This window comes from Leuresthes tenuis, unplaced genomic scaffold (assembly GCF_036924035.1).
Source record: "Leuresthes tenuis unplaced genomic scaffold, fLeuTen1.0.hap1 SCAF_11, whole genome shotgun sequence".
NCBI lineage: Eukaryota > Metazoa > Chordata > Actinopteri > Atheriniformes > Atherinopsidae > Leuresthes > Leuresthes tenuis.
The window spans coordinates 35259282-35284303 of record NW_027325365.1 but is presented as its reverse complement, the minus strand read 5'-3'; the positions used below and the strand labels follow the sequence as shown (position 1 = coordinate 35284303).

The following is a 25022-nucleotide window of genomic DNA, read 5'->3' as shown; positions in this document are numbered from 1 at the left end:
GTGACGTAAAGCTGTCAGAAAAGTTAGCTTATTATCATTATATAAAAGTCACAGCCAGAGTAGCCATTTCATATCAAAACTTCACAAGGAGACGTTTGGAGACAAAGAGAACTGTGTTTTAAGAAGGAATGTTGTCTCCCCACTGATCGTTATCTTTATAGCTTCCCCAATAAGGAGATGCCTCCAAACTCAGGAGATATACCAGACCTGGGCACATAGAGGATTGTATGTATGTGTGTGTGTCACCAAATAAAAGAGCAAGAGAGGCAACCACTCGTTGGAGAACTCTTGTGAATCTGCAGAGAGAAGGTTCGTGTGTTGTTCTCCCCTTGCAAGTAAAATACTGAGGCCTCTGAGGGATTTCTGGGTTTCATGCCGTTGTCTGTGAGTGAATTTTTCTAACAAAAGCATCCGCTCATGGCATAGACGGATTATCATGACCACGGGCCCTGGACACAAACTTGCCACGGGCCCCTGCCTAAACACACAAACACATTACACATTATGCATATAACAATACCAGGCAGCACGCACACAAAATTACTGTCATTTAAGGTCTGTTTTGTTTGGCACCTGCATGTACAGGACAATATGAATATACATATTATGGGAGAGACAGAAAGCTCAAATAGCCAGCCCTTGGAGTATTATAGAATAAAACACACCTTAATTAAAATATAAGTAACCACCTAAAACAAATGAAAGTAATAAAGGCAACATGAATGAACATTCGTAAAGAGCCACACCTGCGACCACGTGAAACCACAGTGAAACTACAGTGAAACTACTCTCCTAAACCACTGGCTTTTTCCTGGCCTTCTTCAAGGAAAAGTCCTTGATAAGGTCTCCAAAGTCCAGCTCTCTGATCAGTTCGGCCTCTATGGCCATGAGTGACAAACTGATAGGGCGTCTCTGGGTCATTTTTGTCCGAAGTTCATTTTTTATCCTGGCCATTTGAGAAAATGACGCCCTCCCTCGCATTTTGTGACAGGAGGCGTCAGATACAGTCTTACAGCAATGTACACATTAGGAAATGTTGACTGTAATCCACAGTCAAGTATTGTTTAAAGCCATTTCAATGGAGGCACATTCTGTCTATCTGATCTGATGAAAAATCTTAAGTGAATCAGTTCATTTCCAAGATTGCTGTCCAAGTCAGCAGCATAGGCAAAGGAAAGTGAGTTTGCTTTGTCAATTAACTCGCGGTCAGATGTGTTTTCCAGCATGAAAAGAACACCAATACATTACACCAATTCTGTGGCTGAGACAGCTGACAAACTTATTGATAGCCACATTGAATGTTTCTATTTGGAATTTGCTTTTCCCATCAAATACCGCATCTTTTTCCTGCGCTGTCATCCTCAAATCTTCTGCGCTTTCTGGTCCGCTGGAGGTCATTTTTGTACGTCTGGCACACACCTGGCACAGCTAAGGCTTCCTTTTCCAAGTTTATGAAAAGACCTCTCATGCAACATTATAAGAAGGCGCACAGCTGTTATGAGCTCTACGTCCGCTTTTTGGAGCTGTAAACTTGTCAGTTGGAATCGAGTCAGAATGGTATTCCATTCCAGAAATTAGACATAAATGCAGTTTCCAGTTTATTTAATTTTTACAGCGAGTGTGCTGGCCTCACTACTGGTGTCTCTTTTTTTCAGTTTCATCTTCAGCTATGCTCTCTAATGCTTCCCTTATTTTAACGTAGTTTTGCCAAAGAGCTTTGGTCGAGTCAGCTTAGCTGACGAGTGTTTGACAGTAATTTTAATGTTAAGTCTATATGAATATCAGAGTTCCGAAAAACTCACTCCCACCTATGAGTGGAGGTAGCGCAGAATGTCTACAGGGATTGCAGTAAATCAAAATACTGTCCCACTTCTAGACTGCTTGCTTCTATGCTGTTTACACCCACTAAATTAAGAGGCTGGGCAGCACAAGGCACATAGTGGATTAATGGGTTTCTTTGCTTCAAATGTACCTGTAGTCCATTGTACTGACTCAACATTTTGCTGGCATTATCTAATGATTGGCCTCTACAATTAGAAAAGTCCATCCCAAAATTCTCCACCATTGCAGTCACACAATCTGCCAGAGTTTGGCCTGTATGGCTCTGAATTGGCTTAAATGCCAGGAAACGCTCCACTATGTTACCTTGCTTCCTACCTGAATGTCAGTCCCCTTTCTCCTAAAAACTTGATCACTGCCACTACACGTCTCAGAACATCCCTCTAATATTCCCACATATTCGACGTTTGCTTTCTCAGGGCTGAGTCAATTGCGCCAGTTCCACTCATCCTCAGAAATAAATGCTAATAAATAAATAAATACATTGTAATTGTGTATGTTTAAACGGAAAACAAAGACAAAAAACAAATAAACAAAAAACATGAAAATGCCCCAGTCGTATTACCCCCCCCCCTCCCCCTTTCCTCTGAAAATGGACTATTCCCTGCCTGAACGAACGCGCGATCCCCAAAACGTCAGAGCGAAAGTCGGAAATTAAGTGGAAGTGACAAGTACGGTTTGTTGACAGTTAACGTAAACTGAAGCGACAATATCCAAGTGGGGCTAATAAAAGGAGAAAGCGGGAGGAAACAAAACAAAAGAACGCTACACACCCCGAACAGTTTTTTTAATGTGTCAACAACGCCGGTTGACTGTTGAATGTCGAGCCAGTCGTTGAAGATTCAGGTGAGCTACCTGTACGTGATGAGCTATCTGCTATTTCTAACGGAGCAGACGAGCTGATGGATGACAAGCCGACTAATTTGGAAGACATAGTTGATGTTGGTGAGTAGCCCAGAGGCTTCTGAACACCGCGAAAGTGATATAGTATTGGGAGATGACCCGGCGCTGTGGCCAGCGGTTGTTAATGAGAGGGAACGGTGCGACATTGTGATGAAAGGACCTGTTCAACTTGAGCTAGAGTTCCCCCGAAACGAAGGTCTGCGATTCACAAAAGTAAATTATTTCATGTTAATGAGGAACGGGGAGAAAATCAACAGGTCCTGGCTAGTCTACAGCAAGTCCAAGGATTCTGTCATGTGCTTTTGTTGCTGGCTTTTTGGTGATGGAGATGCACAGCTGAGCTCCAACACCCAACTGGAAAAACCACCAAGCTCATCTTAACCAGCATGAGAGGTCTGCCCAACACGTCTCACACATGGATGCCTGGCACACACTGAGCACTCACCTATTGATCAGGTGAGACAGGATCTGAAGCTACTAGATGGAAAGATGGAAAGATTTTAAATAGATTGCTTGCCATTGTTAGCCATCTAGCTTAGGATAATCTTGCATTTAGAGGACACAGAGAGACGTTGTATGAACATGGCAATTTCCTGGGACAAGTGCAATTAATGGGTCTATTTGACCCCGTCATGAAGGAGCATCTGTGGAGAATTCAAGAAAAACAGCTCACAGATACATACCTCAGTAAGCATATTCAAAATGAATGAATATGCCTTGTTGCACAGTTTACCACTGATGCATTAGTAGAGCAACGTCACCTTTACATCAACCTCACTCCCATACACCCACTCTCTACAACTCAAACTAAGTTCTTTCTCTTTCTCACGCACACAACTGTCTGGTGAGTTTTTAAAAAAAAAATAAAAAATTGCATTTTGACATACTGGTGTTATATTTGAAACTTATTTCTCACATTCTACTCTTTATTTAATTCAAGTAGCCTATTGACGGGTCCCTTTTTGTTAAAAGAACTGTTTTGAAGGGCCCCCTAGCTAAGTTCGCCTTGGGCCCCCAAATTGCTAAATCCGCCAGGCTCCTCTCATGTCGCCCGGCTAATGCCCGCCAAACACCATTAATAACTGCTCTGCTCAGACTCATGGGAGACGTGCTTGTTTCCATAGCAATAGCGGCGCGCCAGAGAAATTTATATTCTAAATTTTTTTCAGCGTGAGAAATGCAATGTGTGGCGTGTGACTTGATGAAATGCATGTGTCTCACGCTCATTGCGTGAGACTTGAAAGCCCTGTTTTGGAGGGATTCAGCTGTTAGTGTGGTCTTCCACACTGCTATATCTACACCCGGCATCTTTCTTGTTGCGTCTTGGGCTTGGGGAAGGCAAAGACTTAAACACCACCCTCCAAACTTCTTGGATATCGACTGTCGGACTTCCAAGTCCCGTATACACACTGCTTCGGAATATTGCTTTCTGCCGAAAGCTTGACTGGCCTCTTGTGCATTGTTACGGTTGCTAACGTAGGATTGGACAGAAGCCGTTTGTGGGAGGGGCTTAGCAAAGGGTCAATTGTGTCGTCGCACATTACGATTAATCTTATAATTTCTAAAACATTTAAATGATTTTATTATCGTACTACATTTTCAAAAACAAATTAATTCCAATATTTTTTTAAAATCTGTTCCAAAAAACAAAAAAACAACAACTCTGAAGGCCAAGGGCCCCTGGCACACGCCCACTTTGCCCATGCGGTAATCCGTCTATGGCTCATGGTGATGTCTTGGTGCCAATGGCCAACCTTTAGTGCATAGAAGGGCGATAACCCACGGATCAAGGCACACATTAATTATTAATTATATGTGGAAATTTTCACTAGTCAAGGAGCAGACGGGTACTGATGATTGATTGACTCGAGAACAGAAAAAGTTTGAAGGTGGACTCAATAAGTATCGCAAGAAAACTTTGAAAAATTCATTCCAGTTATATAGGGGCATGTTTTATTATATGTGTTTATATAATTTAATATCTGTTTAAAACTCTTTGGAGTTATCTTTGACCTCATTATAGAAAACATTTTGAGAAGAAAATTCAAAGTTGATCATGAATTGGCCACAAGAGATATTATAAGAGGTCACAAGTGAGGCTGATAAAGTGCATGTCAGCTTCTTCTGATTCCATGAATAAACGACAATGTTTATGAAAATAATAATTTTAAATCTCATATATTGTCTATGTCAATATCTCCTGAAAACTAAAAGTCTAAATAAAAGAAACTAGACAATTTCAAATTGGGAATGGTGACTGACCGACTGACTTGGCGTGTGTGTGAACCGGTTTGTTCTCATTTGTGCTGCTGTGTGTGTGAAATCCTGCTGTTTTATGTGAATTTGAAAAAAAATTTTTGTGTGAGAAATCAAAAATCAAGGTTCCAACTCATTCCATCCCTGACTCTCTTCATTTTTAATACCTATCACATGATTAAAACACACACATTAATTGAGTTGAGTTCCATTGAGTGTGTTCTATTATAATTGTATTTGTTACAGGGCTGCTGTGATTCGTATTGTGTCTATATTTTGTTTCTGGTTCAGTTTGCTGGTTTGAGTTGAATTGCATTGATATCCTTGGATGTTTTGACATTTTTAATCTGTGACCAAGACCCGCAAATGTTCTTATTATAGTCACATTTTCTTTTATCATATTGTCATAGTATCTTAGTTTCCAGAGTACAATAATTAAGCTGTGATTTAACTGTATTTATCCCTGTTTCCAGCTTGTGAGGTTGTATTTTGGGTCCATTTCTTAAGTTGTTACAAGAGTGTTACAAACACCATTTTGAGCTTAAGAATAGGGTGCGGTTCAATTGTTTTCGTTTGATTATTTGATTACAGATTGGGGGGAGTTACTAAAATCCTGGGAGGTGGGCTTAGGTGTGTTCATATTTCATTGGATTAGAATTTACAGAGCTGTGACGTGCATTGTTGTCTTGATTGGTGAAAGGTCATTGTGTGGAGAGCCGAATGGAAGCATCTGGATAGGGCAAAAGTTAGGGCAACGCCCTTAGCTTGAGTCAAATGAAAATAGGCTGAGCATTAACCTAGCTCTAAATTAGCAGTAAAGTTAGCATCTATTAGCAATAGCAAGAAAGCTAATATTAACTCCAAACTAGAAATCACAAAAGCAACCAGCTGAATAAGCCTAGCATTGAATTAGCATTGGTTTTAACCCAACCAAGAGCATAAGACGTAAAAGCTAACATAGGCTAACATTAACATTGGCACCAACAGTAGCCTAGCCTATCAATTAGCATAGTTGGCAGCATCTGAGTTAAACTGAGCCTATTGAACTAGCAGTTCAACTAGTTTGAGCTTTAGCTTAGCTTAAACTTAGACATCCAAGAGTTGTTTTAAAGAAAAAAAAAGAAAAGGGTAAGGAAGTAACCCGGTGAAATAATGGATGCAACACCAATATTAACTAGGGCTGCAAGCAGGACTGACAGGGCCCTGCGTACGTCGGGGTAGGCGCTGGACTCCGTCCGATGCGCACCGCACAGCACAGCCTCCTGTCAAGTGGAGAGGTGTCGAAACGGGCAAAAATGGCGCCAAAACGCATGTTCCACTCTAAATGGCCAACTTCCCGTGGACCTGGTGCCATGGTGTCCATAGGCATTTCTGTGCATCTGGGCATGACGAAGGTGTGTAAGTTTTGTCAGGGTACAGCAAAATTATCCCATTTGTTTGGCGTAATTGCAATGTTGTAGGTGGCGCTACAGAGCCATTTTGCACCGCCAATGTTCGCGAACACCAAATTGCACCATTTCCCCCCACTTGCCAAAATTGGCGTGGTTTGGAAGAGGTTTCATAAACAATAATAATTACACCTTCAGGAACAATAGGGCATTCGCAGTTCACTGCTCGGGCCCTAATAATAAGTGTCAAAAATCCAGAACTTTTCAAAGATATTCGAAAAATATCTCAAAAATGGGAAAAACTAACAAAAAATAAATAAAATCGGTTCCCACTGTGGCAAAACGGTGGCAGTTTCGATGTAATTGCTTGTGAGAGTATTGGATTAATGATCAGAGATCACAAACCAAAAGATAAGAGCAAAAAGAGAATTCAAAGTTTTAAGCTTGTATGAAAAGCTTAAAACTTAAAGCTTCGCCACAGAAGGAATTTGAAGGAGGGTGTAGCAGTACTGAAGAGGGAACAGTTAGAAATGGATAAGATCAACCAACACTCCCTTATCAAGCAGCACGACCCTGCAGGACTATATCCAATACTGTCAGGAGTGGTAAACATACAAGGACATTTTGAAATGAAAGATCACATAACACCTCATGAACGTCCAACCACTTCACATCCAGAACCACAAATAGCTACAGCAAGCAGGCATGAAGCTCCCCAGCCAGACGCTGTCCCAACTCAGATCAGGAGGCAGAGAGACAGCCCCCACAGTATCAAAAATCACCAGTTCAAAAGCCATCTTTTGAAGATCAGCACGTTACAGCACATTACTCAGATCACCAAAAGTCACATCAAGTTAGTAACTTGCTGTTTTTTCTGGTTAAACAACAGCTTAATATATTTTTAAAAAGCCCCTGATCGTCTCTGTGTGCAAATGTTAGTAACCCCGTGCATAAAGGGTGAAATGTCTTAATAAGCCTCACCTTTTCCCCGGCGCACTTCTTCACTATAGGTTACTGTATGACCACGTTTGTTGTGAGTTACACAAATATAGGTATTTACCTTGGGGGTAATCAGGGTCACTGTGCCGACTCTCTGTTCAAATAGCCTCCCCCGCCTGTTTTGGCCACACTTTGGCGGTGGACAGCCAGTCTCCGCTTCACTTCCACCTTAATATCAGACCACTTCTGTTTCACCTCTGCTTTGTGCACTTCTCAGACAACACAGCATTAAAGGCCTCGCTCACGCTCTCCCACCCACTCCTCTTATGTTTGCTTCTTATATCATAGGACAGAGTGCCAAAGAGCACATTTTTGTGGGCCTCCACTTCAGAAAGTAGCATCTCCATCTTGCTTTCCATTAAGTTATTCTTTTTCCCGTCTTACTCATTCTTTTTTCTTTATTTTCTGATCGTGCAGAGAGAGGAATCGTAGGTGCAGGGCTAATTTAAATATGATTTGCATATTTAAGTAGGGGCGTGGAAAGGGAGGAGTCGGGTACTCTGACATGTGCACTCAATTCCACGTTGATTGGGATGTACAAAAGAAATGTGCTTGTATTCATGTGTGCACACACATTGATACATCCGGATATTTTTGTACGTTGGAGGGCATTTTGGTTTGAGCGTACGCCATGTTTCAGTAGGAAATCCACACAAGTCTTTGTACACGAGGCCCCAGGTGTCCGTGAGGAAAGGAATGGGGGAAAGGAGTTCAGAGTGTCTCGCAGCAGCGATCTCGTGGGGGTTGTTACAACAGCAGCCTTGGCCAAGGCCGGTGCCAGGAGAGCAGGAATGCAGATTAGATTATGATTGTTGGGTTAGGGCGAGTAGTCGTATTTCAGTGGACACTACTTACTCTGTTTATCCATTCTAGTCACAAAAACGGTCTATACGCCTTTGCAAAGCCACAAGCTTCTCCAAGATGTTTTCCATGTCGCAGGTAATGACCACAGCCTGAGCGCCAACAGCTCTGCCCATTGCTTCAATCATGACGGGCAACTTGGGGTCTTTGACCGCTGTCTCCAACTTCTGAATTTTTCTATACACCAGGGCAATGCCGAATCCAATCAGCAGATAGCCCATTATCATGGTTCCAAATATGTAAAGATCCTTGATTGAAAATTTTAAACCAGATTTTGAGAGGGGGGGGGTTATCTGCTTTATTAGGCTTTATCTGCTAATGAATTCACAGCTTTAACAAAACGACCCACAGCAGTGATAGTTAGACCCAGGTAAGTGTACTCCATTGTGTGACTTAGTGTCTCCCAAAGTAAACTGGTACTTTTTAGATTGTGATCTTGCCTTCTCTTGAAATATTACAATTTTAGTTTTATTTACTCTCACTGCCCAGTTTACTCAATAATCACGAAGCATGTTCAGGGGAACGTTTCACAAAGCAGGTTCAACAAACTCTGAGTATAATCCTACTCTGAGATAGAAAACTCTGAGTTTTTGTTTCCAGAAACGCTGATTTAAGTTAGTTTAGTCAACTCTGTGTAGTTTCACCTTGAGTTAAGCACGTGCACACAACTATATTTAGCCAGCATCAATGAAGCCCCGATTCGACAATGGGGAAGAGGAGGGCTATGTCTTTCACCAACCTCGAATTGAAAATCTTAATGCGCTCATATAGCAAATTTGAACAAGTTTTTAGGGAGAAGTGCAAAACTGCTGCAGCTGCGAAAGAAAGGGAGACGGCGTGGGAGAACATTGCTGCTCGGGTCAATGCGTAAGTTTAATTGTAGTTCTTTGCAATCACAATAATATTACAGGGGAAAACTGCTTGAATGCAATCCCACGGGGAAGCGCACTTGGCAGCAGATTAGGATGAAACATAAAAACATTAAAACAGGTAAGACCTTGGCATGGAGGTACCTCATTTGATCATGTTTGACAGTGTAAAGTAAATATTAAGTGGCTACTTGACTGTGCAGTGGTTTTATCCCCAACATATTGCTGTTTTCACACACATAAATGTCTTCTCATCTATATCATGTTCTGTTCAATAACTAAGCCTATTTAAACTAACACAGACTTCTACTCAGCCAACAGAAAGAGGGCAGATGCCCGTAAAACGGGTGGTGGCCCTGCACCGTCACCTCTAACGGAAGCGGAGGAGCTGGACCTAAACCAGAACATTGGAAGGCCAGTGGCTGAGGGGATCCCTGGAGGAAGCTCATCCTCTGAGTCCACCCCCCAAGGGACAAGTGTCTTTATAGAATGTAACAGGCCTATAGATATATTTTTTAAGCCAATTCATACAAATATTTTTTTTTCTTTTTTTCTTTTGTCCCAACAGATTCTGATGGTGCTATCCGCTTGGTGGAGCCCCCTCATGCCACAACAGACCTTGTAATTTTAAGTAGGCAATACTGCAAAGATTTTACCAAATGGTAGTTTAAGTATACTGACACATACCATTCATTTGGGATGAAGAGGATGAGGAAACTGTGTCTGCTGCCTTTACAGAGGGGCATCCAGAAAGGCCTATAGAGGTAACATCTTCATATATTACTGATACTCTTCCTATTCACATTTCTTGACATTATGGTTGAATATAGTAACATTTAGCCTACACTGAAGTATTACTACATTCTCATCCTTTTTAACAGAGCATGGCTTGGCAGCAGCGGGAAGGTCCCTCAACTTCCACTGCACAGATTGACACAGTGAGATGGATGTGCAGTAAACACCAGAGGTTCATTCTGTGGAATTCATGTGCAACTGTAAAATTTAATGTCCTCCTAAGGTATTCTCAGTTGACAGTAAAAGAGGTTTATAAAATTCACCTGCTGAAAAAATTAAAGCAAAAAGACAATCAAGAATGCTGTACTTGGACCACCAGATTAGGAAGACAGATTTGGAAATTTAAATACTGGAGCACAAGTGAGAGGTGAGTGCATGGTCACAGGTGAATTATGTTAATTATGTTAACTATTGGAACATTAACTGAATAACTAGCTCTTGTATTTGTAGAAACTAAAGAAAAGCAAATTAAATTTGTATTATCTCTTTATTTGACTGTTGTGGTGGTGATGATGGTTACTTAAACTCTAAAGTGATTATTGCATATGCTGTCTCTGACCCCCCTGCATGCAGTTTCCTTGCTCAAGTGCTCTGCATCTCCGACATTGTACAAAAAACTTCCATTTGCAAAGAAATGCAGTGCAATACACAACATCTGCTGGGATGTGAGAGCATGACTACGGTTTGAAATGTAGTCAATGTAAGGACTGATTAGGTTGTGTATTTAAATGATGGACTGTGATGTGAACCGGTACCGCTAAAAAAGATAATTGTGTGGAAATGCTAAAACAAATATGCGCGGTCTGATAACCATCTCCTGACGAATATTTAATTCTCTGTGCAGTAATGCTGCACCTTCATCTATGGGATCATTGTCAAAAAGACATGCCATGTTCGTGAAAAAAATCGCCTCCAGCTGTGCCTAATGGACTTCTAGAACTAGAAGAACTACGCAAAAACTCGTCTGCTGACTGAATGAATGAGGAAATCAAATGGTGTGTGTGGCTGAAAGAGGGCGGAGACAGAGAGAAACTCGAGGTTTACTGAGGAAAACCCGGTCCAGGAAACCAGGTTAGGTTCATAGAGTCTGTTACTATGGTAACTGACCGAGTGTTTAAGTTACTTCTCTTTATCTGAAACAGGCTAGAGTTAACCCTCTTTCTCTGGTTTGAGTTACCTCCCTTTGTGAAACAAAACTCTGTTTGCCTCATTTCAGGGTTAATAAATTCAGAGTTTTTACTAAACCTGCTTTGTGAAACGGACCCCAGATATTCTTGCATTCCTTGTTCTGTTTGTGATAACAGTAGGAGGTAGGACAACTCCCTTTTAACAGGAAGAAACCTCTGGCAGAACCAGTCTCAGGAAGGGTGGCCATCCGAGTCGACCAGCTGGGGTTTGAGAAGACAGAAAAGAGGGGGGGAAAAACACCATAACACCATTCAAAGGATATCTGTTGGAACAGGGTAACACAAGTTAATAATCCCTATAATGTCACATGTACATAAAATCATTTGAGAAATTAAACAGGGAAAAAAAGAGAGCAAAGTGAGGAAAGGTGTGACAGATGAGGTCCCCCAGCAGTCTAAGCCTATAGCAGCTTAACTATGGGATGTTTCAGGATTACCTGAGCCATCCCTAACTATAAGCTTTATCAAAAAGGAAAGTTTTAAGCCTAATCTTAAAAGTGGAAAGGGTGTCTGCTTCCCAGACATTTACTGGCAGCTTATTCCACAAGAGAGGGGCCTGATAACTGAAGGCTCTACCTCCCATTCTACTTTTAGAAACTCTGGGAACAACAAGTAAACCTGCAGTTTGGAAGCGAAGTGCTCTGTTAGGAAAATATCTTACAATGAGATCTTTAAGATATGATGGAGCTCGGTCATTAAGAGCTTTATATGTGAGGAGAAGAATCTTAAATTCTATTCTGAATTTAACAGGGAGCCAATGAAGAGAAGCTAAAACTGGAGAAACATGATCTCTCCTGTTAGTTCTCATCAGAACTCTGGCTGCAGCATTTTGGATCAGCTGGAGGCTTTTCAGAGAATCTGTGTGACAGGCCAATAATAAAGAATTAGAGCCATCTTGAAGTAACAAATGCATGGTAATAACTCAGTTCTTTTCTTTCCAATTTTTATAGCGCACTCATTTTCAGAGTATTGCCATTTCATTAGATCATACACTGTGCCCCCAATACCATTTCTGAGTAAATGATAGAAAATCCCATTGTGCCAAATCAAATCAAAAGCTTTCCTGAAATCAACAAAGCAAGCATATATTTTCTCTTTATTTTTTGGTGTACATGTTTTTGGATTAGAGTATGGAGAGTAAATATGTGATCTGTTGTTCTATGTTTGGGTATAAAGCCAATTTGTGATTTACTTAACACATTGCTATCAGTGAGGTAGGACAGAATTATTGAATTAAGTATGCTACAAAATAGTTCCCCTACATTAGAATTTACACAAATGCCCCTTTAATTATTAGGATTTATTGCATTTTCTAGTGATTGAAGTGATGAACTATGAAACAATCACTATGAGAACGAGTACAGACCAACCTGGCAGCATGAATGGCAGTAAACTGTGGTAAGGTGGCAGTGTAGGTGAGGATTTCACAAAGAACTGAGGAGAACCTGGAAACTAAATACTGTGGTGAGCTGATTGGAGATGGGGTGCAGCTATGAAAACAAAGACAAGTGACTTGAATGAACCTAATGTTGCCAGGCAAAAAAACATGGCAAGAAACTATTGAATAGAAATACACTCAAAACAAGACATGATAGATACATCAAAATGATTATTGCCATCTCTATCAATAAAATCTATTTCTCTGCCAGTTCTGGCATTGAAGTCTCTGTATAACAACGTGGAGCCGAGTGACTGGAAGAAAAGAATTTCTTTCTGAACTTCATGGAGATATCCTTCTAAGTAATATGGTGAGTTTGAAGGTGGTAAATAGATAGCACAGAGATAAACGTCTTTAGAGTTTTCAAGAAGTCCTCTATGGATTTTTAGCCAGATATGAATTTTCCCTTTTTTGACTGTTAATATATAATTGTGGAGGGCAGATTCAGGCTTAACCTATTAACATTGTGACAAATGAGTAGATAATGTCTCTTAATTGATTTTGCTCTAAAGAAACTTTCATTCTGGAAGCAACAGCAGCAGTCTCTCTGTGTGGGTGTATGCAGTTGTGGTCTAGGGAGCTGCTGCTGGGTCTGTTGTTGCTGCTGTTGGACCCAGTGTCGCTGCTGATAGTTTGGATGTTGCTGCTTCTGCTGGAGATGCCTCTGGTGCTGTTGGAAGATCTTGCTGGTGTTGCTGGAGGGACTGCTTGTCACTGTAGTTCTCCTGGGTTGGGGGACCTTTGATGTACTTGGGAAAGGTGAGGGAGAGGCTGCAGGTCTTCCTGGTGGATGGGAGGGTACCTCTGCTTCTCCTGAAGATGATGGAGGTCTCTCTGGTGCTGCTGGTGGGTGTGAGGGTATCTCTGCTGTTCTTGGGGAGGCTGCCTGTCTCTGGTGCTGGTGGTGATTGTTAGGGTACCTGTGGTGTTGCTGGTGTTTTTTGGGGTAGTGTTCTCTGTTCAGAGCAAAAAGTTTTACTCAGTTGTGGAGATGGGTGTGATCATGCAGATGTTGGTAACCTATTCTGGTTCCAGGTCTCCCTGGATGCCCACATCTCGCTGGAGGAGTTGACCACTGCAGTGGGACAGTTGGCCTCTGGTCGGGCGCCGGGGCTGGACAGCCAACGTGCAGACTTCTGCAAACACTTGGTGCTGTGGGAGTGTTTAGGGACAGGTTTGCTGCCAGCCTCCTGCATTCTCTCACTAATCCCCAAAAAAGGGGATTTGGCGCTTTGAAAAACTGGAGGCCTATAGCTTTATTGTGCAAAGACTCTTATCTAAGGTGTTCGCAAAGAGGCTAAAACAAGTGCTGGACGGATACTTCAACTTCTACAGCTACATCTACAACTTCTACTCTACTATCTATATTTCTACTTGGGTAATGAATGTGAATACTTTTGACACCTCTGGTAAGCTGCAGCTTAATGTTTTATTTATATTAAAGTGGACTAGTCTTTATTTCAATTTTACACAAATATGAGAAGGATTCAAATAGGCCTGCATAGTTCAAAGTTTAATTGATTTCAAAGTAGGCTTAAACATGCACACTGCACGTCTGTTGGTTGTATTCTGTTGTTGTAAAAAGTAAAATAAAATAAAAATGATCTCTGTTATGTTTTGCAGCTATACTGTAAACCCCGATAAGTTCAAAATACTCAAAATGTTTGCTGTAACTGATTACCTAAGAATATTTAAGTTATGGTAATGAAATTTTAAACTAATAACAAAAAAAATCTATGTTCTGCTAACTTAATTTATTCATTTATTTGTTTTGTAAATTTCAATGTCTCTTAACTGAAATATTTTACTTAGTTTTCTCATATTTCTAATTACTGACAACTTTTTTTAAAATTGATTTAATGAAGCTTATTTATATTAAATTCCATTGACTAATCTTAAACTCAAGAGATTTACCTGTGCACAACCTATAGACGTAAGAAATCAATTAAAAAAATGTAACGCTATTAAACTCAAACACATTGATGTCTACATACTACTAGTCAACTTAAAATTTACAGAATCTAATACTTAAACAGAAAAACAAATAAAACTCCATTATTAACATTACATTTTTTTATTATATAATAAACTTGAAACTTGATGAGAATCAGCGCCTCCAAATCCGAGACTATAGTTCTCAGCCGGAAGAGGGTGGAATGCTCTCTCCGGGTCGGGAATGAGATCCTTCCCCAAGTGGAGGAGTTCAAGTATCTCGGGGTCTTGTTCACAGTGAGGGACGAATGGAGCGTGAGATTGACGGGCGGATCGGTGCAGCGTCTGCAGTGTTCTGGGCTCTGCACCGACCCGTTGTTGTGAAGAAGGAGCTGAGCCAGAAGGCGAAGCTCTCTATTTACTGGTCCATCTACGTTCCCATCCTCACCGATGGTCATGAGCTGTGGGTAGTGACCGAAAGAACGAGATCAAGAATACAAGCGGCCGAAATGGGTTTCCTCCTCAGGGTGTCTGGGCTCTCCCTTAGAGATAGGGTGAGAAGCTCAGTCATCCGGGAGGGGCTCGGAGTAGAACCGCTGCTCCTCCGCATTGAGAGGAGTCAGATGAGGTGGCATCTGGTTAGGATGCCCCTTGGACACCTCCCTGGGGAGGTGTTCCGGGCACGTCCCACTGGGAGGAGACCCCGAGGAAGACCCAGGTTGGAGAGACTATGTCTCTCGGCTGGCCTGGGAACGCCTCGGGGCTCCAGGAAGAGCTGGAGGAAGTGGCCGGGGACAGGGACGTCTGGGTTTCTCTGCTCAAGCTGCTGCCCCCGCAACCCGACCCCCGGATAAGCGGCAGATGGATGGATGGATAAACTTGAAACTTCTGTTGTAGCAATGTACATGCTCAATGTAACAACTTCACAGTGTACATCCACTTAAGTGACACAGAAACCTCTTTCAAAAAGGCAAGGCACTTAAGGCTTTAGAAAAATGTAATCAGCATTTTCTTTTCCAACATTTTATAGATCAAACAACATAAAAACAACTAGCTGTAGCCCAAATCTCTAGCAGTGCCCTTGAAAAAATAAAACAAAATGTCACAGCCTGATTTATTTTAAAAGCATTTTAAAAACTTAACAGCAGCTTTAATTTCACTACCTCCACTTTATTTTCATTTTCTGAAAAAGTGAAAACTATTAAAGTAATGAATAAAATATGTGCTTTAAAAGTGCAAATAGGTCAAAATAACAAAAATTAAAGGAATGAAAATTAAATAAATCCCAAATTACTATTACATTATTTTTCAATCATGTTTTTGGAAAGGAAAATAAGATCAAAATTAACAACGAACACAAAATGTCCAGTGAGGTAGACAAGGCAATGTAACAAAATACAAAAGAACACTGACCAAAAGACTATGATTTGACACTGACACTGTAAGCATCTGAGGCCACCTCTGAATTAAAAATAAGTTGCACATTTTGAGTGACGCACAGGGATCGACTGTTTATACATGAGTGCATTCAAACTTCTTTTAACAAGTCGTTTTTTAGATTCAGTAGACATGGTTTTAGTGGTTTCCTGTCATCAAAAGACATCAGTATTTTCTGAACAAAGGTAAATGTGTGAATGAGTTTCTTTGGATAATCTAAATGCACAGCATAGTTCAAGCCAAACAGCAGTACAAATGCATTAGTCAATCAAGGGAGATCACTCACAACAATTTCATCTTCGATGACAACAGAAATGCTCTTGGAGCTGAAATGGGTTGTGTCGTCAGTGACCACAGTAAGGAGACCCACAGGAGTGTCAGCAATGTCTGGCTCATCTAGCTGCAAAATACAAACAATCCAATTACAAGGATAATTCCAGGAAAAATGTTTAAAGTCATGCATCATTAACAATGTCAACAAAATGTTTCTTACTCAGACAGCTAAAAATTCATGTACGATTCAATTACAGTTCGATAAACAGATTTGCATGAAAAAAGAACTGTAGGTTTCTCTCAAATTTGGAGAAGAAATCCCCAAACACTGGTTATACATACCACATTTTAGCATTATACTGAGAAAAAAACTATCCAGCGAATTCAACCTGAAAAGAGGCATTAAAAGTATGTTTCCCATTCTATATTTCATTGGTGTACTAAATACTTACATTACAAGTCTTGAAGAACTTAGAGTCATCCTCTCTTAGGTACACTGGGAGAGCACGAAGGACCAGACTGCGTCTCATTTTTACATCATGTTGTTCCTAGATTGAGAACCAAAACATAATTATCATTATAGAAATATTTACCAGCACATCAAGCCAGTTCAGTTTACATAATCATAAAATGATCAATAATAACCATCACAGCAAAGTTAATCTTAAACTCACATGGCGGTCATAAATCCTGAAGATCTCTCGCATGCCTCTGCTGTCTTGCCTGTCCGTGAGGCCTTCTCTCTGTACAGGGCAATCAGTTGAAGAGTGTATCTGTCAAGCTATATATATATATATATATATAAACACTAAATGTGTTTGCAGTGTGTTTATCATTTACTCAACTCAACAATATGTTTACTTTTTCAAATAGTAATTGATTTTTTTTAATAATATGTATTACTATTGTATCATACTTTCTCTCTTACCTTCCTCCTGCTTAAGCTCTATTGCTCCTCACCCTGAAAGTTTTCACTTGAGATGCTGAGCTTGACTGTCTGTATGGTACAAGGCTGACGAGCAGCAGCTCCTAACAGTACAATTCAAACTTCAATGCCGCCAACGCATACCAACTTAAATGAATGGTAGCCTTCCTGTTAACTTTACTGCGCCTGACGACTTTCAACCGACATTTTGTAAACTTTTTACTGATCAGAACAAAGCACTTATAAGAGGGGACAGCAGTAGTATTCCAAGTTACTAATTACAGTCATAGAAATAACGTTACTCTTCAGGGAGATAACTGTAACGAGCCAAACTGCATCTTCATATTGAAAATAAAAATAAGGAACACAGTACAAATCTCTCTATAACGGCGCTACGAATATGTTTGTAATCATTTCAGTTTTGTTACTTACCCACAGTAAATGGAAAGTTTTCCTCCGTTACTACAAAATTCCTCTCGCTCGCCAAACGGTAGCCATCTTGAATTGTTTAGATTAGAAAGTCCGAGCCTCAACGTCGTGACGTCGATGACGTCATACGTCACGTCCCTCCGTTCACTCAGAAGTTATGATTTAGACGCAAAGGTTCACTCAGAAAAATTGATTCACATAAAATTTAAACAACATTAATAGTTAACAGCACTTAATAGTTAAATGCTTTGTTATTATTTATCAATTTACCACTCTTTTATACTATGTTAAACAATCAAAGATTAGCTCAAATTGTTACTGTGGTTAAAATGCGTTTTCGTTTGGTGTTAATCACAGTGATGTGATTAAGTAATGTTTGAACCTGATGTGTGATAATATTTATCTTTACAGAGGAAACATCTATCAAAGATTGAGCAGTACCATGACATCACTGTGGCAGCAACATCTTGTCAACGAAAGACCACAGCCACACCAAACAATCTCTCAGCAAATAAGCAAGCCAAATTACCAGATGTGATGTTTAGAGCTGCAAACAAACGTGTTCCACAAACAACTGTTGACAAGCTTGCCATCAATTTCATATGTGAGGGTCTACAGCCATTTTCAGTGGTAGAACAGCCCACTTTCAAAGAACTGGTTACCACATTGCAACCTCAAGCCAAAGTCATCTCCAGACCCACGGCCCGTGCCAGAATCTGTGAAGCTGCTGATCACATGAAGAAGACTTTGGTTACAGCATTGGATAAAGTGAAATTTGTTGGTCAGCTCATCAGAAAAGTTACCTTAGAGTTACATGCCATTGGATACAGGAAGAGTCCCTGGAAAGAAGATCTGCAGCACTAGCGTGCAAAAGATTGAGAGGGTCTCACACATTTGACATGCTTGCTGGTGCTCATGATGATGTCCATTGCCAACACAAGATTAGAGGTAAAGTTGTAAGACCCACAACTGATAGTGGATCCAACTTCGTCAAGGCCTTCCACATTGGGGCACAAAATGATGCAGAAGAAGATGAAGAAGAAGCAGACTCATATGCTCTTGACCTGACTGACCATCTTGACTACCGTGATGCAAGTGCAATCCTTGATGAAGACTCTGGTTTGGAATATCAACTTCCCCCTCATGTGTATGTCACCTGTTACACCTTGTGGCAACAACCGATGCTGCCCTGGTAGAGAGCATGAACAACACATACAAGAGTCTCTCCCGTGCAACATTTGCAAAATGCCAGCCCATTTGGAACAAAACTGGCCGGTCTCATTTGGCAAATTAAGTGGTAGAAGAAAAGTGTGAGCTACAGATCATTCGTCCCAATGAATTCAACCTACCTTCCCATTGAAAGGATAATACGCATCATTGATGAGAAGGGGGAAGATGCTATCAGGAGCATTTGTGAGGAGTTCAAAGTGAAAATGTGAGTAAAATTGGACACCTACCATTATGTTTGCAAATGTTGTGAATTTTTCCTTAATTGATGGTTGAAAATGTGAACTTAATGATTAATAAAAACACAAAACATATTATTCTCACTTTAATTTTTTACAACATTCATTTATTTATTTTACAACAATTTTAGCAGCACATTAGTAATGTCAAACAATTATTGATGAGCACAAACAATTTAGACAAACAGTAATAAAACAGTAAGGCTCTCACTCGAAACAGCTGTTCAAATCCATCCCGTTTTTATTCAGCAAATAGGGCTGCCAAACAAAACATTGTCAAATGTGGCACCATTTCTGCCATTTTTATAGTCATGGTGGGCTTTATTGTTGTATCTTACAGGTTGAGTCCTGCAGAAGTTGCATTCCTAAGGGAGTACTGTACCACCATGAAGCCACTGGTGAAAGAACATCCTCCAGTCTGCGGTCACTTCCTTCATGGGATGGCTGCTGCCAGTAATGCAACAACTACTGTCCAAACTTAGCAGGCTGGAGACATCAAGCAATACATGCCTGCCACTCATTATTAGAGCACTGCAAAATGGCCTTCAAAAGTGTTTGGGACCAATGATGGAGGATCCCGAGTTGGCTGCAGCTGCAGTCCTCTTGCCCAAGTTCAAGACTTCCTGGACTGAAGCAGATGTAATAGAGGCTGGTAAGGCCTGATTTTTTCAAAGATTCATATGATCCCATTTTTGTGTATTGTTATGTTTGAACACATGTATAAGTGAGTATTGTTGTGTAAATTTAGTAATGCACAGAGTCAGTTATTTTCTTGTGAGGAGATAAGAGCCTTTAATAATAATATCTTGCAAGAGAGAACAACACAGTACAGAATACAGAGTTGCTCTGACCACTGAGGCAAAAACACAGTTATATTGTCCACTTATCACGTCATCTGTCTTTGGGTATAGTTGATTGTTCTTCTATCTTTCCTCCCCAACCATCAGTTGAGGTTACCCAGATGCAGTCGTAAATACCAGCCTCAGCCCTGTCCCCCTAAAAGTGCAGCTTTCTCATTATAACAAGCCCACCATTGAAAAGAGGAATTTCAGAAAAACAGGGCAGGCTGGTACCTTGCAGCTCAGTCATTTGCAGGTTATACACAGTAACACTCAATACAATGCATATAAAAATTAATTTTCCATTACAGTATACTTTATAACATCTTAGTCATGGCTCACAGAATAGGTTGTCAGTTATTGTCCTTAGTACCAAAGAATCCTTTTTGATTTAGAATTAGCTGATTTAAGTTTGTGTGTTCAGGAATATTCACTGAAATTTAAATAACAAAACTGTGACATCTACTTGCAATTACAGCCATGACATACATCAAACAACATCTTGAAACGACAGAGCATGAGAGTGAAGATCAGCAAAGAGAGTCATCTGATGAAGATGATTTCTTCTCCAGACCAATCTCCAGAAGGACGCGAGGAAGTCCAGTTGAGCTCTATGGTTATCTTGCTTGTGCCACAGACACCATGGAGCTGCCGCACTCCTTCCCAGCCATGAAGAAGATCTCTCTCAATTTGAACACAGCTCTGCCTGCCTCTGCTGCATGTGAACGACTTTTTAGCTGTGCTGGTCTACTCTTCACAGCCAAACGAAGCCGGGTAGACTCTGTTAACTTAGAAAACCAGCTCCTATGGAAACTGAACAAAAAGTTCAGAAAGTGAAGTTAATTTTTTTGTTTGTTTGTTTTAGGTTTTTTATTTTCTTGTTTTTGGTTTGTTCTTAGTTTGCTTTGAGTTGGTGTAAAAGAAAAGGATAAACTCTAAATAGAAGAACTTAGAGTAAAGGTTGATTTAAAAATAAAAAAATCTCTGTCTGTCTCTCTCTTTCACTCATCCACACACACTATGCACAGAAAAAGCTATGCTACTCATAACAGCTATGTTCTTGACAAGTTTGTCAATTGACTGCAGGATGGTGATGTGTATTGCAATTTTTGAGTGAATAAAAACTGTGGTCACTATTAGTGATAGCTTGGCTATCTAAAAATCTAAGGTTTATGCAGGATGTCAACTGTCATATGACAGTTGTGGTCTGCAGTATTTTCACAACCATTTAGCATCAGCTCAGCTTGCATTGAAAAAAAATCAAAGAACAGTAAGTAGGTGAGATAGAAGGTCACCTACATGATCAAGATTGTGGTTCACACAGGGTTAGGCTCGGCCATTGCACTCCGGTTGAGCTGAACCCTGCGAATTCCCCTCGATTCCACTCAATTTTTTTTTTTGTTCTTCTTAAATTTACCTTCAAATCAATTGAGTTTAATGAAATTAATTCAATCTATCTATTTATCCTAGAGTCTCTATTCCCCTGAGGGATGTTGAAGTCTATTTCTAAATTTAATCTTCTGCTTCTTTTCTATTTTTAGCATCATTTTAGGAAAATGTTCCAAGCAGAACGTATTTCTATAAAATGAAATAAAAGAAAAACGAGTGGAGGTAAGACATTGTAATTGACTAAGAGTGTGAAATAGCAGTTCATTTAGCAGTGATTGCTCAAATGGCAAACATTTCTTTTTGTCTGTGTGTGTGTGTGTGTGTGTGTGTGTGTCGGGAAGAGAAGAGGTAAAGGTGAGCGGGCTGCCTTGTTCCTCATGGTAAGAGCTCGGAACTTTAATCCACATGTGTGGATATAAAATCTGTTTTATTTTTTCCCAAATTCCATTTTAATTTTATTATTATTTTTTTTTTACCTTTGACTCTTACATTACTACCAAAAACAGTGTGTTTTTAATGTAAATTACTAAAATGTACACAAATTAAATAGAAATTAACCTAAATTTATTGAGGAGAAAAAAAATCCTCAATACATCAAAAGTGCATCAAAAACAAGCAGCAAGTATTTTAGTTGGCTTGTCATAAAACAACAACTAATCTATCAATCTGGCCGTGTTTCTTTTAACAATAATTAAATTAATGGTGATATGGAGGAGAATTAGAATTGCGAGAGAGAGTGAAAGGAGAACACGTGCTGCTCTTGTAGAAGTCGTCAAATTGTGAGTGTTAGCCTACTTTTTACTGCCGTTTTGATTAGAGTAATATAATTTTTTTTTAATTCTCTGAACAATAAAATACCCTCCGTCAAACTACAACTCTTACTGGCGAAACTTCCTGAACCTTAGGCAGCTCCTTTATTTCCCGTCTCACAATATTGGACAAACTGATTAATCTAGTTGTGTCTGAGTAGTCACAATGGTCAGATTCACTCAGCTTTTAGTCACACACTGTATTAGCCATCATTAATAAATGGCGACTTTAGCTTTACTTATTAAACGATCTATGTACGCTTTCTAGATAAAGCTGCAACCATCTCTATTACTAAAGTTTAAATATTAATTTAACGTCCGTCTGCCATCCCTTACGTGCAGCCCAGAGAATTTTTGACAATGCATTATGGGATATCTGGCCATCGGATGCTCACTACATTTCGCGGTGAATTGTGGGATACATTGAGTGCACTAGATAGTGAGCGTAAAAAATCCCTAAACATTCGGACACCACTACAAAATGGTGTGGTCACTATATAGTACATTATAGAGTGGTTAGGGTTGATTTCGGACACAGCCTTTACGAAGGGGGAGGGGCTCAGTCTGTGGAGGGGCTTGTTGTGCCACCCAAATTTGCTTCCCTTTGTGCAGTTTTCTCCAGACATACGTTCCTCTTCCACATGAAAACAGCATTTCTGTCAAATTATGTCAAATTCCTCATTTTAAAAAGTAGATTCTGTTTTAATCGGCCAATTCTGTGATTCTGTCCACGATTACCTTTTTACAGTATGCTTTATAAATATATGGACTTAGTTCCATTCTAGTTCAGTACCAGACTTTTGAAAAAGTTATTTGTTGTTTTATGATATCACAGTGATTTAAAATTAAATTGTGATATATGCAGTGATCTTACACCTGTTTGCAATAGTGATCTTTTTTTCAGTGGCAAAACTTGGGAAGAAACCTGGGAGCCTGCCAGCAACTTCTACTAGTTTAATTCCAGTATTTAATATGTCTGTTTGTGTGTCTTTAAGACACCTGTATTTTGAATGTTGTTGTTGTATGCATGTTACTCAGTCTTGTAAAAATAAAGATTTGAAAGATGTTTTCATTACATTTTGAATGTTTCTTTCACACACCCAGTCTCCTTTAATGTTTTAATTATGCCATATATATGAATGTGTGTGTGTGTGTGCGTGTGTGTATATGTATATGTGTGTGTGTATATACATTATGGCATGCCGTTCAGGAAATGAATCCTTGAATATGTTGAATGAAGCTTGGAATATGTGGAGTGAACCTTGAAAATATTGAATGAAACTTTGAATATATGATCTTCTAAATTCTGTAAATCTAATTCCTTGCCAATGTTTTTATTGTTACAAGGCTACTTGATGCAATGTTTTATCACATATTTCAATGATTACAGAGGTCTGGCCCAATAAATATTAATAGAAGAGCATTCACACCAATGCTACTTTCGACAAGCTGAGCAACTTGACTTTGAAGCAGAAAAAGATATTGACACTTTCACAGTATTTTTTTGTGGAAATTAGACTTTAATTGATAAAGAAACGTTTACCCTCAGCTTTGAGTGAGCAATGCTGTGTGACAATTTAATAAATTAATACTTACCTTTAAACTGATACTGATTATGAGTGTAAAAGGTGTAGGAGAGGACCATTGCAACCAATCATGAATTTGAACTTTTAACATGCTAACTGAGGCCTGCACAATCTAAGATGTAGCTATTTTTTTTTTGCAGTTTCTCTGAGCATTGCACAGTTTAATGTTGGGGTGAACTTGCTGGGACGTCCGATCCTGGGAAGATTAACAGCTGCCTTGAATGTTTTCCACTTGTGAATAATCTTTCTCTTTGTAGAATGATAGACTGCGAATAGTTAATATATGCGAATAGTTAATAGTTAATATATATATAACCTTTATTTAACCAGATAAAAAAAACCTTTGAGATCAAGACCTCTTTCACAAGGGTGACCTGGCCAAGAAAGGCAGCAACACACGTCATGGTGGTCAAAACAGACCAACAACAATAGCCCATAGACAGTAAAAAAAACAAAACAACATTTAAAATCTTAAAACGCAAGACACTAAGAAAAAATAAAGTGCTGAAGTTGTAGATACAGCAGAAATTTATGAACATAGGCACTGAAATGGCCTTATAACCCTTCCCAGATTGTTGGGCAGCAACAATTGCTTCTTTAATGTCATTGCTGATGTCTTTCCTCTTTGGCATTGAGCTAACACACACCTATTATGGTCCCTAAAACATTTATCATGAGACTGAATCATATACCTCCTGGGTCTTACCTGTGAGCACATACTACAGCAATACTGGCCAGACCTGTTTAGGCCATTTCAGTGGCCAACTATTCCCACAAGACAAAATATGTGTCCACATTCTTTTCGGAAAAGAGTGGTATCAGACAAATGCATTTGTTTACATCAAAATTTGTCATGATCTGTGTTTTGGTATTTTTTGGTGTTTGTCTTTCCATTCTGTTTCTTGTTAGGGTCCAGTTCACTTCCACGCTTCCTCAGTCTCTCTTCAGTTATTAGCTCCACTCCATTCACCTGTGTTATTTCTCTCTCTCAGCTGTCTTCACTCACCCATCACCCTCCTCTGTATTTAAACTCCCAGTTTCATTCACTCTTTGCCAGATCCTCACCGTTACTATCCCTTGTGCTGTTCCCAGTGTCTTGTTAATATTCAGATCAGTCTGGCCCATTCAAGTTTATTCTTTGCTTTTGTTTTCCCAGTTTCTTTTTTCAAGTTTCATGTATTTCCAGCTTTGCGCACCTTTGTTTGAAATAGTTATTTTTTCATTCTGCCTCCTGACTCTCGGTTTGCACCTGGATCCTCCTTCCTCACCACCACCCACACATGACAAATTTAGGAGAGCCTGAAGAAGTACTGCCCAGTTTGAGCTTCTATGAGTGAAGTCTCCTTTTGCTTTCCTCTTCTATTTTACTTAGCTCAAATTCAAAAGCAAGTTCCTTTTTTAT

At 39.8% G+C, this 25022-nt stretch overlaps 1 long non-coding RNA gene across 1 annotated transcript; it reads left to right on the top strand.

Annotated features, from left to right (window-relative positions):
• Window positions 1-9771: 9771 nt before the first annotated feature.
• Window positions 9772-10206, top strand: LOC140317620 (uncharacterized). The gene is made up of 2 exons (XR_011917784.1): window positions 9772-9879; window positions 9997-10206. It is a non-coding gene; the product is annotated as an uncharacterized lncRNA (long non-coding RNA).
• The last annotated feature ends 14816 nt before the right edge of the window (window positions 10207-25022 follow it).